Source organism: Mobula birostris, chromosome 8, assembly GCF_030028105.1.
Source record: "Mobula birostris isolate sMobBir1 chromosome 8, sMobBir1.hap1, whole genome shotgun sequence".
Classification (NCBI taxonomy): Eukaryota; Metazoa; Chordata; class Chondrichthyes; order Myliobatiformes; family Myliobatidae; genus Mobula; species Mobula birostris.
This window is the reverse complement of record NC_092377.1, coordinates 79110721-79123107: the sequence shown is the minus strand read 5'-3', so window position 1 is coordinate 79123107 and position 12387 is coordinate 79110721. Positions and strand designations below refer to the sequence as shown.

Genomic DNA, 12387 nt, shown 5'->3' with positions numbered 1-12387 from the left:
CTTCGTCTCTTTGTCAATCTGCCAATCTTCCGTCCATGCTAGCAATTTTCCTGTAAAACCATGGGCTCTTATTTTGTTAGGCAGCCTAATGTACAGGTTGTCAAAGGTTTTTTGAAAATCCAAGTAAGCAGCATCCACTGAGTCTCCTTTGTCTATCCTGCCTGTCATTTCCTCAGAATTTCAACTGATTTGTCAGGGAAGATTTAGAAAATCAGAATCAGGTTTATTATCACCAGCATGTGACGTGAAATTTGTTAACTTAGCAACAGCAGTTCAATGCAATACATAATCTAGCAGAGAGAGAGAAAAAAAATAAAATAAAACATAATAAATTAACAAGTAAATCAATTATGTATCTTGACTAGATTATTTAAAAATGTGCAAAAACAGAAATACTGTGTATTACAAAAGTGAGGTATTGTCCAAAGCTTCAAAGTCCATTGAGGAATCCGATGGCAGAGGGGAAGAAGCTGTTCCTGAATCGCTGAGTGTGTGCCTTCAGGCTTCTGTACCTCCTACCTGATGGTAACAGTGAGAAAAGTGCATGCCTTGGGTGCTGGATGTCTTTAATAATGGATGCTGCCTTTCTGAGACACCGCTTCCTAAAGATGTCCTGGGTACTTGTAGGCTAGTACCCAAGATGGAGCTGACTAGATTTACAACCTTCTGCAGCTTCTTTCAGTCCTGTGCAGTAGCCCCTCCATACCAGACAGTGATGCAGCCTGTCAGAATGCTCTCCACAGTACAACTATAGAAGTTTTTGAGCTATTTGTTGACATTCTAAATCGCTTCAAACCCTTAATAAAGTATAGCCGCTGTCTTGCCTTCTTTATGACTACATCAATATGTTGGGACCAGGTTAGATCCTCAGAGATGTTGACACCCAGGAACTTGAAGCTGCTCACTCTCTCCTTTGTCCACTTCTGATCCCTCTATGAGGATTGGTATGTGTTCCTTCGTCTTACCCTTCCTGAAGTCCACAATCAGGTCTTTCGTCTTACTGAAGTTGAGTGCCAGGTTGTTGCTGCGGCACCACTCCACTAGTTGGCATATCTCACTCCTGTATGCCCTCTTGTGTCCACCTGAGATTCTACCAACAATGGTTGTATCATCAGCAAATTTGTAGAAAACATGCTGACATTGGTCTAGTTTTATCATGTGCTTCCAAGTACTCCTAAACCTCATGCTTAGTAATAGATTTCAACATCTTATCAACCACTGAAGTCAGACTAACTGGCTTAAATTTCTTTTCTTCTGCCTCCCTCCCTTCTTAAAGAGTGGTGTAAAATTTGCAATTTTCCATTCCACAGGAACCATTCTAGAATCCAGTGATTCTTGAAAGATCATTACTAATGCATCCACAGTCTCCTCAGGTACCTCTTTCTGAACCCTGGGATGTACACCATTTGGTCCAGGAGACTTATCTACCTTCGGACTTAGTGGTTTCTTTATGCACCTTCTCCTTAGTAATAACAATGACACTCACTCCTACCCCCTGACACTTGCATTTCTGGCAGTTTGCTGCTGTCTTCTGGTGAAGATTAGTGCAAAATACTCATTCAGTTTGTCCAGTGGTAGTTGTTACATTTGTATTCTGATACTCTGGTTTCTAGAGGAAAAATTGTTGATCTTATGTTGTTCTGATTCCAATGTAGTGAGTGTATTTACTGCTTTGAACATAATTTCCCTGGAAATCTTCAATGTTGACTTTAGATTGTATCATGGTCAAAGATGGACAAGTAAACCTGATTACTGTAAACAATCAGTTTTCTCTTTCCTTTTGGTCCAAGCTAGTAGCATTTGCAGGTCATAAATCACAGGTTGTTCTCAGTTTTCACAAAATGTGTGTAAAGTGAATAATGTATAACTTTGTGATGATATTATTGGATGAAGTCAAATTTTCACTCCTCGGCATCATTTTTGGGACAGCCATGGTTCAATGTACGGAAGCCAGCACAGCAATGAGCATAAGAAATAGAAAAAGTGTAATTGTATTATCATTAAAATTTCTAAAATTAGTCTTAATATTAAAAATAAGCAACTTACAATGAACAACACATTGATTCATCATGCAAAGTAATAATTTAGTGACTTCATTCTCCAATGGTCTTTTTTCTTCTGACCTTTTGCTTGATTTTCTTCAGCACTGTTTGTTATATTAAAGAGATGTTATTTTAGATTGTGACAAAAATTGAATATATTTTTCTGAGTATTGAAATCGGTGATAAACATAACATATATTTTTCTGAAGGACATATTGTTCCAACAAGCACCAAGTTGTTCAATTACAGATTAGAGTGTGAGAAGTACTCAGTGGGAATAGGCAGTGGTGAAAGAGTTGATATTTCACTGTGGGGATTTTTCATCAGAACGTTTGTTGTTACAATGTTTTTGTACTAAAATCTGTAAGTGATTAATGAAAGTCTTATTTTCAAAATCTCGGAAAAATTACCTATTATTCTCAGGGTAACTTTTTGTCCAAATAATGAGAGTTGATAGGTCTGTGATGGCTGAATCTGAGGAGACAGTTCATTCAGTGCAGTGAAGAATTATATAGCATCATTAAATGGTATCAGAATACTGTGATATTAGTCACAAATAATGGAATTTATAGCTGATGTGTCAAAGTGAAAACCAGTAAGCTTTTGAGTAGAAACAACTGGATTGAAAGTATGTTGAAACATTTTTGCCCCATTCTTCAGTCAGTGAGAATGGCAATCGAATTCTGTGTTGGCAGTGAAGCCAAATTGGGCAGTTCAGGAACTGTATGGTATAATATATTCAGATTATACCAAACAGATTGGTAAAGAGTTTTGTTGAATTATACATGGATATCTGTTACTTCACAAACTTCAGGCTACCTCATTTGATATACAAAATAGTGCAGAGTATTTAAATGACAGAAATGGCAGAAAATCCTATTTGTTGTAAACAAGTACAATATTACTACAATTGTCAGTGTTAAACTTTTAAAATGTTATTTTCAGTCTCTCAAAATTGATGCTAGAAATGTATATTTTCCATTCTAAATAGTAACTGAAAGAGTGCTCCTGTATGTTAGCTTTACCATTGGGATATTCCTTCCTGACTAGAAAAATACAATTATTCTAGCTTTGTGATGGGTTATGAAGAACTCACAGTTTAATAAGTATGCTTAAGGCTAGGCTCTTGAAACAGCTCTGTTTATGGGAGCAGATAACAGTGGATAACATGCTTCAATGATGTGCTTCCTTTCACGATGACAAAACATCTACACTGTTTCCTGCGAATCCCTAGTCCTTGGTTATGCAAATAGGAGAAAAAACATTTGGGATTGTATTGACGACATCAAGTTCATGCATGGGGAGTGCTTAGAAATCCTGTTTAAGCAACAGAAAATGTGTCCTGTGCTGACAATCCACACACCTGCCTCAACAGGTCCTGTCTGTGGAAGTCTTCAGTTCCCACATTGATCTCAGGAACCGCCACTGCAAGTCATCTGTCTTGGGGGATATCAGAAGATGAAGACAGAAGCTGTGCTGGGAGCTTACGTCACCTATGTAATTAACCTGAGTTTGCAGCAGGAATGTCCCTGCACATTGCAGGTTGTCTCATGGCCCTTTGTGCTCATTACTGTTTCCAGTGATTATGTTTAGAGAAAGTGCAGATCTATTTTGTTTCTAAGCCACCGATAACCTATTTTTAACCTGTATGTCATGCTTATTTGCCAGAAGTTCTGAACTGGCATCCTGTACCTGAGTGGCTGGGAATGGTTGGAACAGAGGAAAAAATCTTTTTTCCCTCCTGCCCCTTTTGAAGCAGGTTGGAATATCATTGCGGACACTACTCGCCCTGAAGATTACCTTTTCCTAAAGCTTCTTGCTGGAAAATGCTAAGGACTAAGTTTCATGCATCTTGAAAGATTTCCCCCATGAGTTAATCTGATCAATTATTCTAGTTAATCCCCTTCCAACCCCCCCCCACCTTTTTGTTACTCCCATCATTGCACTGTTCACACTTCAAGTTACATGTTGGTTCATGGCCTGCTGTTGTGCCAAGGTGGAGCCACCCTCAGGGTGGAGGAGCAACACTCCAAGACATCCCCCAAGACAGATGACTGTTTGGGTAGCCTCCAACCTGATGGCATAAATATCGATTTTTCCTTCAGGTTAAAAAACATTCCCTCCCTTTCCCCACTCTGGCCTCTTACCTCTTCTCACCTGCCTGTTACTACCCCCGGGTCCTCTCCTCTTTCCCCTTCTCCTATGGTCCACTGTCATAGAATACGGAAGAGTACAGCACAGGAACAGGCCATTTGGCCCACAATGCTTTGACGAACCAGCTAAAAAGCAAATCCAATACACCCAAACACTAATCCTTTCAGGCCCATATCCCTCCATCTTCCTTATGTCCATGTGCATATCCAAACGTCGCTTAAAATGCTCCAATATTTTTGCCACTACCACCATACCAGGCATCCACCACTCTCTGAGTAAAAAACTTACCCCTCACATCCCCCTTGAACCTACCCCCTTTCAACTTCAATGTATACCCTCTTGTATTACACATTTAATTTCCTCTGCTATCAGATTCCTTGTTCTCCAGCCCTTTACCTTTCACGGCCACCTGGCTTCACCTATCACCTTCTTGCTGTCCTCCTTTCTCTCCCCCCTACTGTTTTATTCTGGTGTCATACCCCTTCCTCCTCAGTCCTGAAGAAGGATCTTGGCCCAAAACGTCGACTGTTTATTCATTTCCAGAGATGCTGCCTGATCTATGAGCTCCTCCAGCATGTTGTGTGTGTTGCTTTAGATTTCCAGCACCTGCAGACTTCCTCAAGGTTATACTTTAAACCACTTTTTATAATACTTTTACATTGTAATTACATGCTGCCGTTTATATATTTATGCATGTTTTATTTTATATCCGTGCTTTAACCTCTAACTTTATTTTTTTATTTAATTCTTCATACTTATTTAATTCTTTGTACTTATTCAATGTTGTTTTCTGTGGCATGTCACACCCTGAACAAAACACCACAGCAAATTCCTCGTTCATGTAAATGTGTATAGTGAATAAAGTACATTCTTACTCCTTGATCCTTGAGCTTTGAGATAGGATTTCTGACCACTGTACTGAAGGCATTATATAATGCTTTCAGCACCTCTGATCAGGGATAAATTTCATCATTCAAATAGTTGATTGGTGCAGTTTTTGGGAGAATTTATGTGGTTTTCTTGTACCCACTCCCACCAAAGATAGATGTGCATTGGCCAGCATGTTGCAACAATTTCCAAAGTTGCTTATAGATCTAGTGAAAAGGTACACGGATGTTGTGGGTGGCACTGGAGGTCTCAGTGAGCTGGTGTCTTGTATCAGTGTATAAGGATGAGAACATTATTTCGCCTCTTGTTGCTTTCTCCTGCAGCCCAGTAGAAAGTTTCATAAAAGTGCTGCATGGGAAATGACATCTGTATGAGGCTTGATGCAGAAACTGGGTTGATTATGCACAGAGACTTAAGAGAAGTAGCTAGTTAAACGATCGGGGAGTGGTTTGTAATCATGTTTCAGTCTAAGAAGAGGGGTGACGTAGAATTAAAACAAAAGTAAATCATCTACATGATAAAAATGTTATGTGATTGGATTTCCAAGTACAGAAGGCTGAACCAGTTCTAAAATTGCAATGATTTAAAATATGGAGTGGGGCAAAGAATCTATTTTTGTTGCTCTCTCAAGCAAAAGGCTGAGGTTGGGTTATAAAGTTCAAGTTGCAAGGCCTTGTGTGCAATCTTCCGCAGTTGTCTGATCAGCACCACATTGCTGATTTCTAAATCCTCACTGATTATGAGCTGTGAGCAGTGACAGCTGGGAGTCATCGACAATGAGGTTAAATTATTCATTTAGAGCAGACGTTCCTAAACTGAGTCCGGGGCCCCTTTGCTGAATGGTATTAGTGCATGGCATAAAGAAGGTTGGGAACCCCTGATATCAAGTCCTTTTGGTGCAGAGCTGGACGAGCATAATTACTGCTTCCTTCTCAGATCAGCTTGCTGCATGGCGTTTTGTCTTCCATCACTCTTGTTCCTCACCACAGCTTAATAATCTGTTTTTATGTGTTGGCTGAGGGATAGGTATTGCGACAAATTGATTATGACATCGAATTGGGGAATGACAGTGCTGACTTCATCCTGGTTTCAAGTGTTGCTCGATTAAATTAATAAGATTACAGAATAATGTTACTTTGAGTAAGGCAGAATTCTGTTTCTTGGAGAGCAACTGCATTGCCACCTATTTTCAACACAAAAAATAGGCTGTAATGTGTAATAATATATTCCATGCTGTTGGGAGTTAACTTGACTGCTTTTTACGTGAAGTACATAAAAGATTAGGAATAGAAATTTCTTTCTTTCTTTTTTTTTGACGTGTGCCTGTGTGCACGTGAGTCTGTGCGTGTGCGTCTGCATGTCCGCACGTCCGTGATGAGATATTTTTCATGGCTTTTTCCAAGGCGCAGAGCGAGAGAGAGGGACTGTGTGGCGCGCCACTCCCTACACAGATATTTTCGCAGCATTTTCCCTTTTTTTTTTTTTTACGAGGTTGAGTTGTGGTCTCAACACTCAACCCGGCCCGGATGCAAAGCGTGCTTGGGGGCGGACCCGACTAGTTTCGATCCCGGGAACCTCCGCTCCTGGGTCTGGTGCTGATATCGTTGCGCCACCAGCCGGCCCAGGAATAGAAATGTCATCATTCTGTTTTGTTACGTATCATATTTCACTTTTTAAATTCCTAAACCCAGATAATTTAGACAGGGCAAACTCATAAGCCTGTAATTTCTTGTCAAAGTTCTTTCTATGCTAATGAGTTGGGGTTCTGATCTATATTGTAGAGAGTTCAGTTATTTTATGTTATGATATTGCATTTGTAAGTACAATTAAATCTACAACTATTCTGTTTCGTAAGTGGATTTCTGAAAGTCAGTTAGTATGGATGAAGATTAACTGTTTCAAGGAAGTTCTCATTCTGGGTTAGGAAGGGTCACTTGTTATGTGCATGCACCCTTGTAAGGAATAACTTAGAACAGAATTGTTGCACAGTTTCATAACATCAAGGACCCTTGGCTTTCAGTCTTTCTGACCAGGAGATTGCAAACACGGAGTTAGAATTTTGCCAATATCTACATTTAGTTGTGTAAACTTAGGAGGTTGATCTTGAAGCATGACATTATTGGTACAGTTAACAATTGTTCATGGTTATCAAACCACATGTGGAGCTTTCATTTCATATCAGTAGGTGTATAATTGACCACAAATCTATTTTGTGGTGTCTTCCTTGTTTTGTTGACATTTGGTGAACTAAATTGTACATCCCACAAAACCAAATTACACGTTAATTTGCTTAACAAAATGCAATCCATACACCTTGGTTTTCGATTAACATGTTGTATTAAAGCTAGATCTGCCCACATTCAGATTGGCAAGATATCCTTCAGCTTGTATAATACTTTTGTTTTACATCCTGCTTTTCTTTAGGTGACATTTGGTGCGTGGCTGCTATATCCTACTATAGTACAGTGACAATATTTGGTCAAAGACATTAAATTTCCTCTTTGTCCTGTTATGCAGTTTTTATTTCAGAGTTAAACTGAAAAATTGTGCTATTTCATAGTTGCTCATAGGGTAAGTTAATTTAAACAATTTTGTTGCTAGTCTGTTGTAATTGGCAACGTTTGGCATAGAATTGCATTCTATTCCATTGTTCAGTTGGTGTTTTCAATGCCCTTGTTCTTGTCGTGGGAGCAATACTTGTCCTTGGAAATCAAATAATCATGTTTATATATGTGGAAATATTCATCAAGTCAGGCTTTATCCAAGGGAATGCAAATGGTTACAATTTCAAATCAAATCATTCAGATTCAACCATTCTGATGAAGGGTCTTTGACCCAAAAAGTTAGGTCTTCCCAGATATGTGGTAAGACTTATTGAGTATTTCCAATATTTTCAGTTTATATTTTAGATTTTCACCATCTGCTTTTTTATTTTCATGTTGGTAGCTTTGGCTTTGTGTTTCTGCTCAATAGGAGAATATCAATAACATAAGTTGATATCAGCCAACGGAACGAAACATGTTTGACGCCTCCCAAAGCAATATTGTGTAAGAAATATGTAAGATGATAATCCACAAACACTGAGGGCTTAACTACCACAGATTGAATTTGCAAGTTTTGATGATGGAGACATCTACAGCTTCTTAGTGCTCTTCTTTCTGAAACTTAGTTGATCATACACAATGAGTAGAGTAATATCTGATCTAAGGTTAGGACAGATCAGCCTCCACAGCATCTCCTTCGATTTTTTTGGGATGGAAGGAAGGTGCAAACAATTAAAGAACTATGAAGCCAGTCTCTTTCCAAAGTGATGTTTTTAAAAATGAAACATCAGACATTGTTGAACTTTGGTTGGGAAAATTTGGATAGGCTGGGGAAGAAAAAATGTCTGGGAGCACTCTAGAGGGATGGCGGAAGTGATTTGATGCATGCCTGTCAGAATGAAGTTTGCATTGGTGCGAGAGTTGTGTCTGATATGTCCTAAACAGATGCAACAGAACAAATTTATGGTAGAATTTTTATCTAGTGGAGTTTCCATTCTTTTATAATTTGGAGAGCTCCTGCACTCGTGTTACAACAAATTTGCTAGTCCGTTGAGTAATACTATTTAATCTTGATTAAAATTCACCCTTTTTTATGAAGTTGTTAACTTTAGAAATTATGCAGTTATGTACAATCATAGGAGTTCCATTCAACTGCATATTACAATGACATTAGGATCTTTATTACATTATCAGAACTTCCCCATCTCTTATAATGATATTTGTCTTGCTTCCTTCATTCTGTGTGTTGAATATTTTTCATTTATATTTCCCTCAGAAAATAATCCAATTTCCACTCACCCATGGGTCAGTAACAGGAAAAGACAAATTTAGTAAAAGCAAAGTGCAATAGATGCTAAAAGTCTGACAACAGAAAATGCTGGAAACAATTGACATCAGTATTAAAGGGGCAAACAAGGGCTGACTGATACATTTAAGATCAGTCGTAAAAGAACTAAAGATTCAGTTAGCAGGTATTTGTAACATAGATCTGTCTGCATGAAAAAAATAGAAACATAATCCATTATAACAGTGGTTAAATAGTGACTGGAAAGACCACATAGAAAGAGCGCTGATGTGGAGTTAAGTGAATATTTCTTTTGAAGAGCTGTTGTATTGGGTTTTTGTCTGGTTTTTGCACAAGGTCTTCATTATGTTACCTCACTGAGGTTGCTTTAAGGATTGAGTTGAGTCAGAGAGAAATACAATTTAGAAACAGGTCCTTCGGCCCATCTAATCCATGCCAAACCCATTTAAAGTGACCACTCCCTTCAACCTGCACCAGAACCATAGTCCTCTATACCCCTACCATCCATGTACTTATCCACACTACTCTTAAGCATTGAAACTGAGCTCGCATGCACCACTTATGCTGGCTCATTCCACACTCCCATGACTCTCTGAGTGAAGAAGTTTCCCCTCACATGCCCCTTAACCTTCTCACCTTTCACCCTTAACCCATGACCTGTGGCTTTGTCCCATCCAACCTCAGTGGAAAAAGCCTGCTTGCATTTACCCTATCTATACCTCTCATAATTTACTTGATATCTTAATATCAAGTAATATTTCACGTGATATTAAGTTGTTTTGGAAATAATCCCAGTGCTTAATGCCCAATGACTGCTGATCGCATTCAGTTGGAATATATCTTAAATACTTGAGGGTGAAATTGCGCCTTCTGGTAATTTTAGCATGTGTTCATCATGGTCATGTTCCCTGTTTTATGTTTGCAGTGATTCATTTAAAAATTGATACAGGAGGAATTTCACTTGCTCTCTCCTTATTTTTGAAGAACCATTTCAAAGTTGTGTCAGATGTATTCTTTGGAACATCGCTGCCATTGCGACCTCAGTTTTTTTCAAGATGATGCTAACATATAATAGCAGTTTGCTGGTCTGTTATTTATGAAGCAAGAAAGACGGATATGTAAAGAAAATGGCTACTTGACAGCTTTGGGTGGTCAGAACATGGTTCAGCTTTACCATTTGTAAAGCTGACCATGAGATCAGACTATGGATAATACAGCTACAGCTGAAAGTAGTTAAATCAAAGCTCTATAACACTTTAACCAGCTTAATTGGGTATTTTAGATTTCATATTGAAGCTGTTGAAGAAGCAGATACAGATGCTGCTTAATCTGATCAGTGTATGGCTTTATCCAGACTGATGATCTGCTGAAAGGGTAACTAATGCTCGAAATTCAGTGGTGATAAGGATCAGTCTGAATCTTAGTGTTTTTCATCCATGGATATTATAAAATTGTGTACAAATTATAAATTCAGATATTCTGTTGTTACGCCAAGCCATATTGACATCAGGTTTATTTTGTGGATACAATGTATGAGTTCCATGCAGTTTCTAATTCTGACTTCCTCTTATTTCGAACTCGTTAATTCATGTTAAGTTGCCGTGGAAAGGAGGCTTCACAAGTTTATGGTGGAATAACCAGCTAGAGCTCAATTTTTTTTAGTATATTGTTGCAGCGTGCCCTGCATTGACGCAGGATAGCATCAAAAGAGGGCAAAATATATACATGGTTCTAGAGATCACAACCTGTGCCACTATCCATTTTACAGAAAAACTCCTTCCATGCATGTACCACTCTCCATGATCATAAAATGTGCCTTTGTTCTTTACGGACAAGGAAATACATTTTTTGAAGTTTATTCCAACAGTTGAAAAGTAAAGCAGGGAAGAAAGCAAGCTAGCAAACAATATCAAGGTGGGTAGTAAAAGCTTTTTCCAGTACGTAAAAAATAAGAGAGATGAGAATGGATATAGGACGGCTTGAAAATGAGGCCGGAGAAATAATGGGGCACAAAGGAATGGCAAATTTATCTAAGTGAGTATCTGCATGTCTTCACTGTGGAAGACACTAGCAGTGTGCCAGATGTTGAAAGTGTGAGGGAGGAGAAGTGAGTGTAGTTACTATTACAACAGAGAAGGTGCTCAAAAAGCTGAAAGACCTAAGGGTACATAAGTCACCTGGACCAGGTGAACTGCACCTTAGGTTTCTGAAAGTGGTAGTGGTAGAGATTGTGGAAGCATTAGTAATGATCTTTCAAAAATCATTGGACTCTGGCATGGTGCCAGAGGACTGAAAAATTGCAGAAGTCACTCCACTCTTTAAGAAAGGAGGAAGGCAGCTGAAAGGAGCTTATAGACCAGTTAGATTGACCTCAGTTGGCTGGGAAGATGTTGGAGTCAATTGTTCAGGATGAGGTTATGGAGTACTTTGTGACACAGGACAAGATAGGACAAAATCGGCATGGTTTCCTTAAGGGAAAATCTTTCTGAAGAAGCTGTTGGAATTCTTTGAGGAGATTACATATAGGATTTAGATTAAGGGGATGAAGTGGATGTTATATATTTGGACCTTCAGAAAGCCTTTAACAAGGTGCCACACATGAGGCTGCTTACCAAGTTAAGAGCCCATGTTATTATAGGAAAGTAACTGGCATTGGCTGATTCATACGAGGCGGCAAGTAGGAATAAAAGGATCTTTTTCTGGTTGGATGCCAGTGAGTAGTGATGTTCCGCAGGGGTTGGTGTTGGGACCGCTTCTTTTTACGTTGTATGTCAATGATTTAGATGATGGAATAGGTGGGTTTGTTGCCAAGTTTGAAGATGGTAACACGATTGGTGGAGGGAGGCTGCAGAAAGACCTAACAGGTTAGGAGGACGGGCAAGAAAGTGGCAAATAGATTATAGATTATGAGGACACTCTGTCCTCATTTATTGTCATTTAGAAATGCATGCATTAAGAAATGATGCAATGTTCCTCCAGTATGATATCGCAGAAACACAAGACAGACCAAGACTAAAACTGACAAAAACCACATAATTATAACATATAGTTACAACAGTGCAAAGCAATACCATAATTTGATAAAGAGCAGACCATGGGGATGGTTAAAAAAAAGTCTCAAAGTCCCGATAGCCTCATCATCTCACGCAGACGGTAGAAGGGAGAAACTCTCCCTGCCATGAACCTCCAGCGCCGCAAACTTGGCGATGCAGCACCCTGGAAGCACCCGACCACAGCAGACTCTGAGTCCGTCTGAAAACTTCGAGCCTCCGACCAGCTGTCCGACACCGAGCACCGAACACCATCTCTGCCGAGCGCTTCGACCCTGCCCGGGCCGCCGAGCAACAAGCAAAGCCGAGGACTTGGGGTCTTCCCCTCCCGAGATTCAGGATCTCACAGTAGCAGCGGCGGTGAAGCAGGCGCTTTCAGAAGTTTCACCAGATGTTCCTCCATA

At 39.4% G+C, this 12387-nt stretch overlaps 1 protein-coding gene across 13 annotated transcripts in view; it reads left to right on the top strand.

Annotated features, from left to right (window-relative positions):
• The window catches only part of plcb4a (phospholipase C, beta 4a), a 568665-nt gene that overhangs the window by 264216 nt on the left and 292062 nt on the right, over nt 1-12387 (top strand). The window contains exon 1 of one of the 13 annotated variants that reach the window (XM_072265522.1): nt 3512-3539. The exons of the other annotated variants lie outside the window; for them this stretch is intronic. The gene's annotated coding sequence lies outside the window, so the exon portion shown is untranslated. Of the gene's footprint in view, nt 1-3511; nt 3540-12387 lie in introns of those variants that run through there. 13 annotated transcript variants of the gene reach the window in all.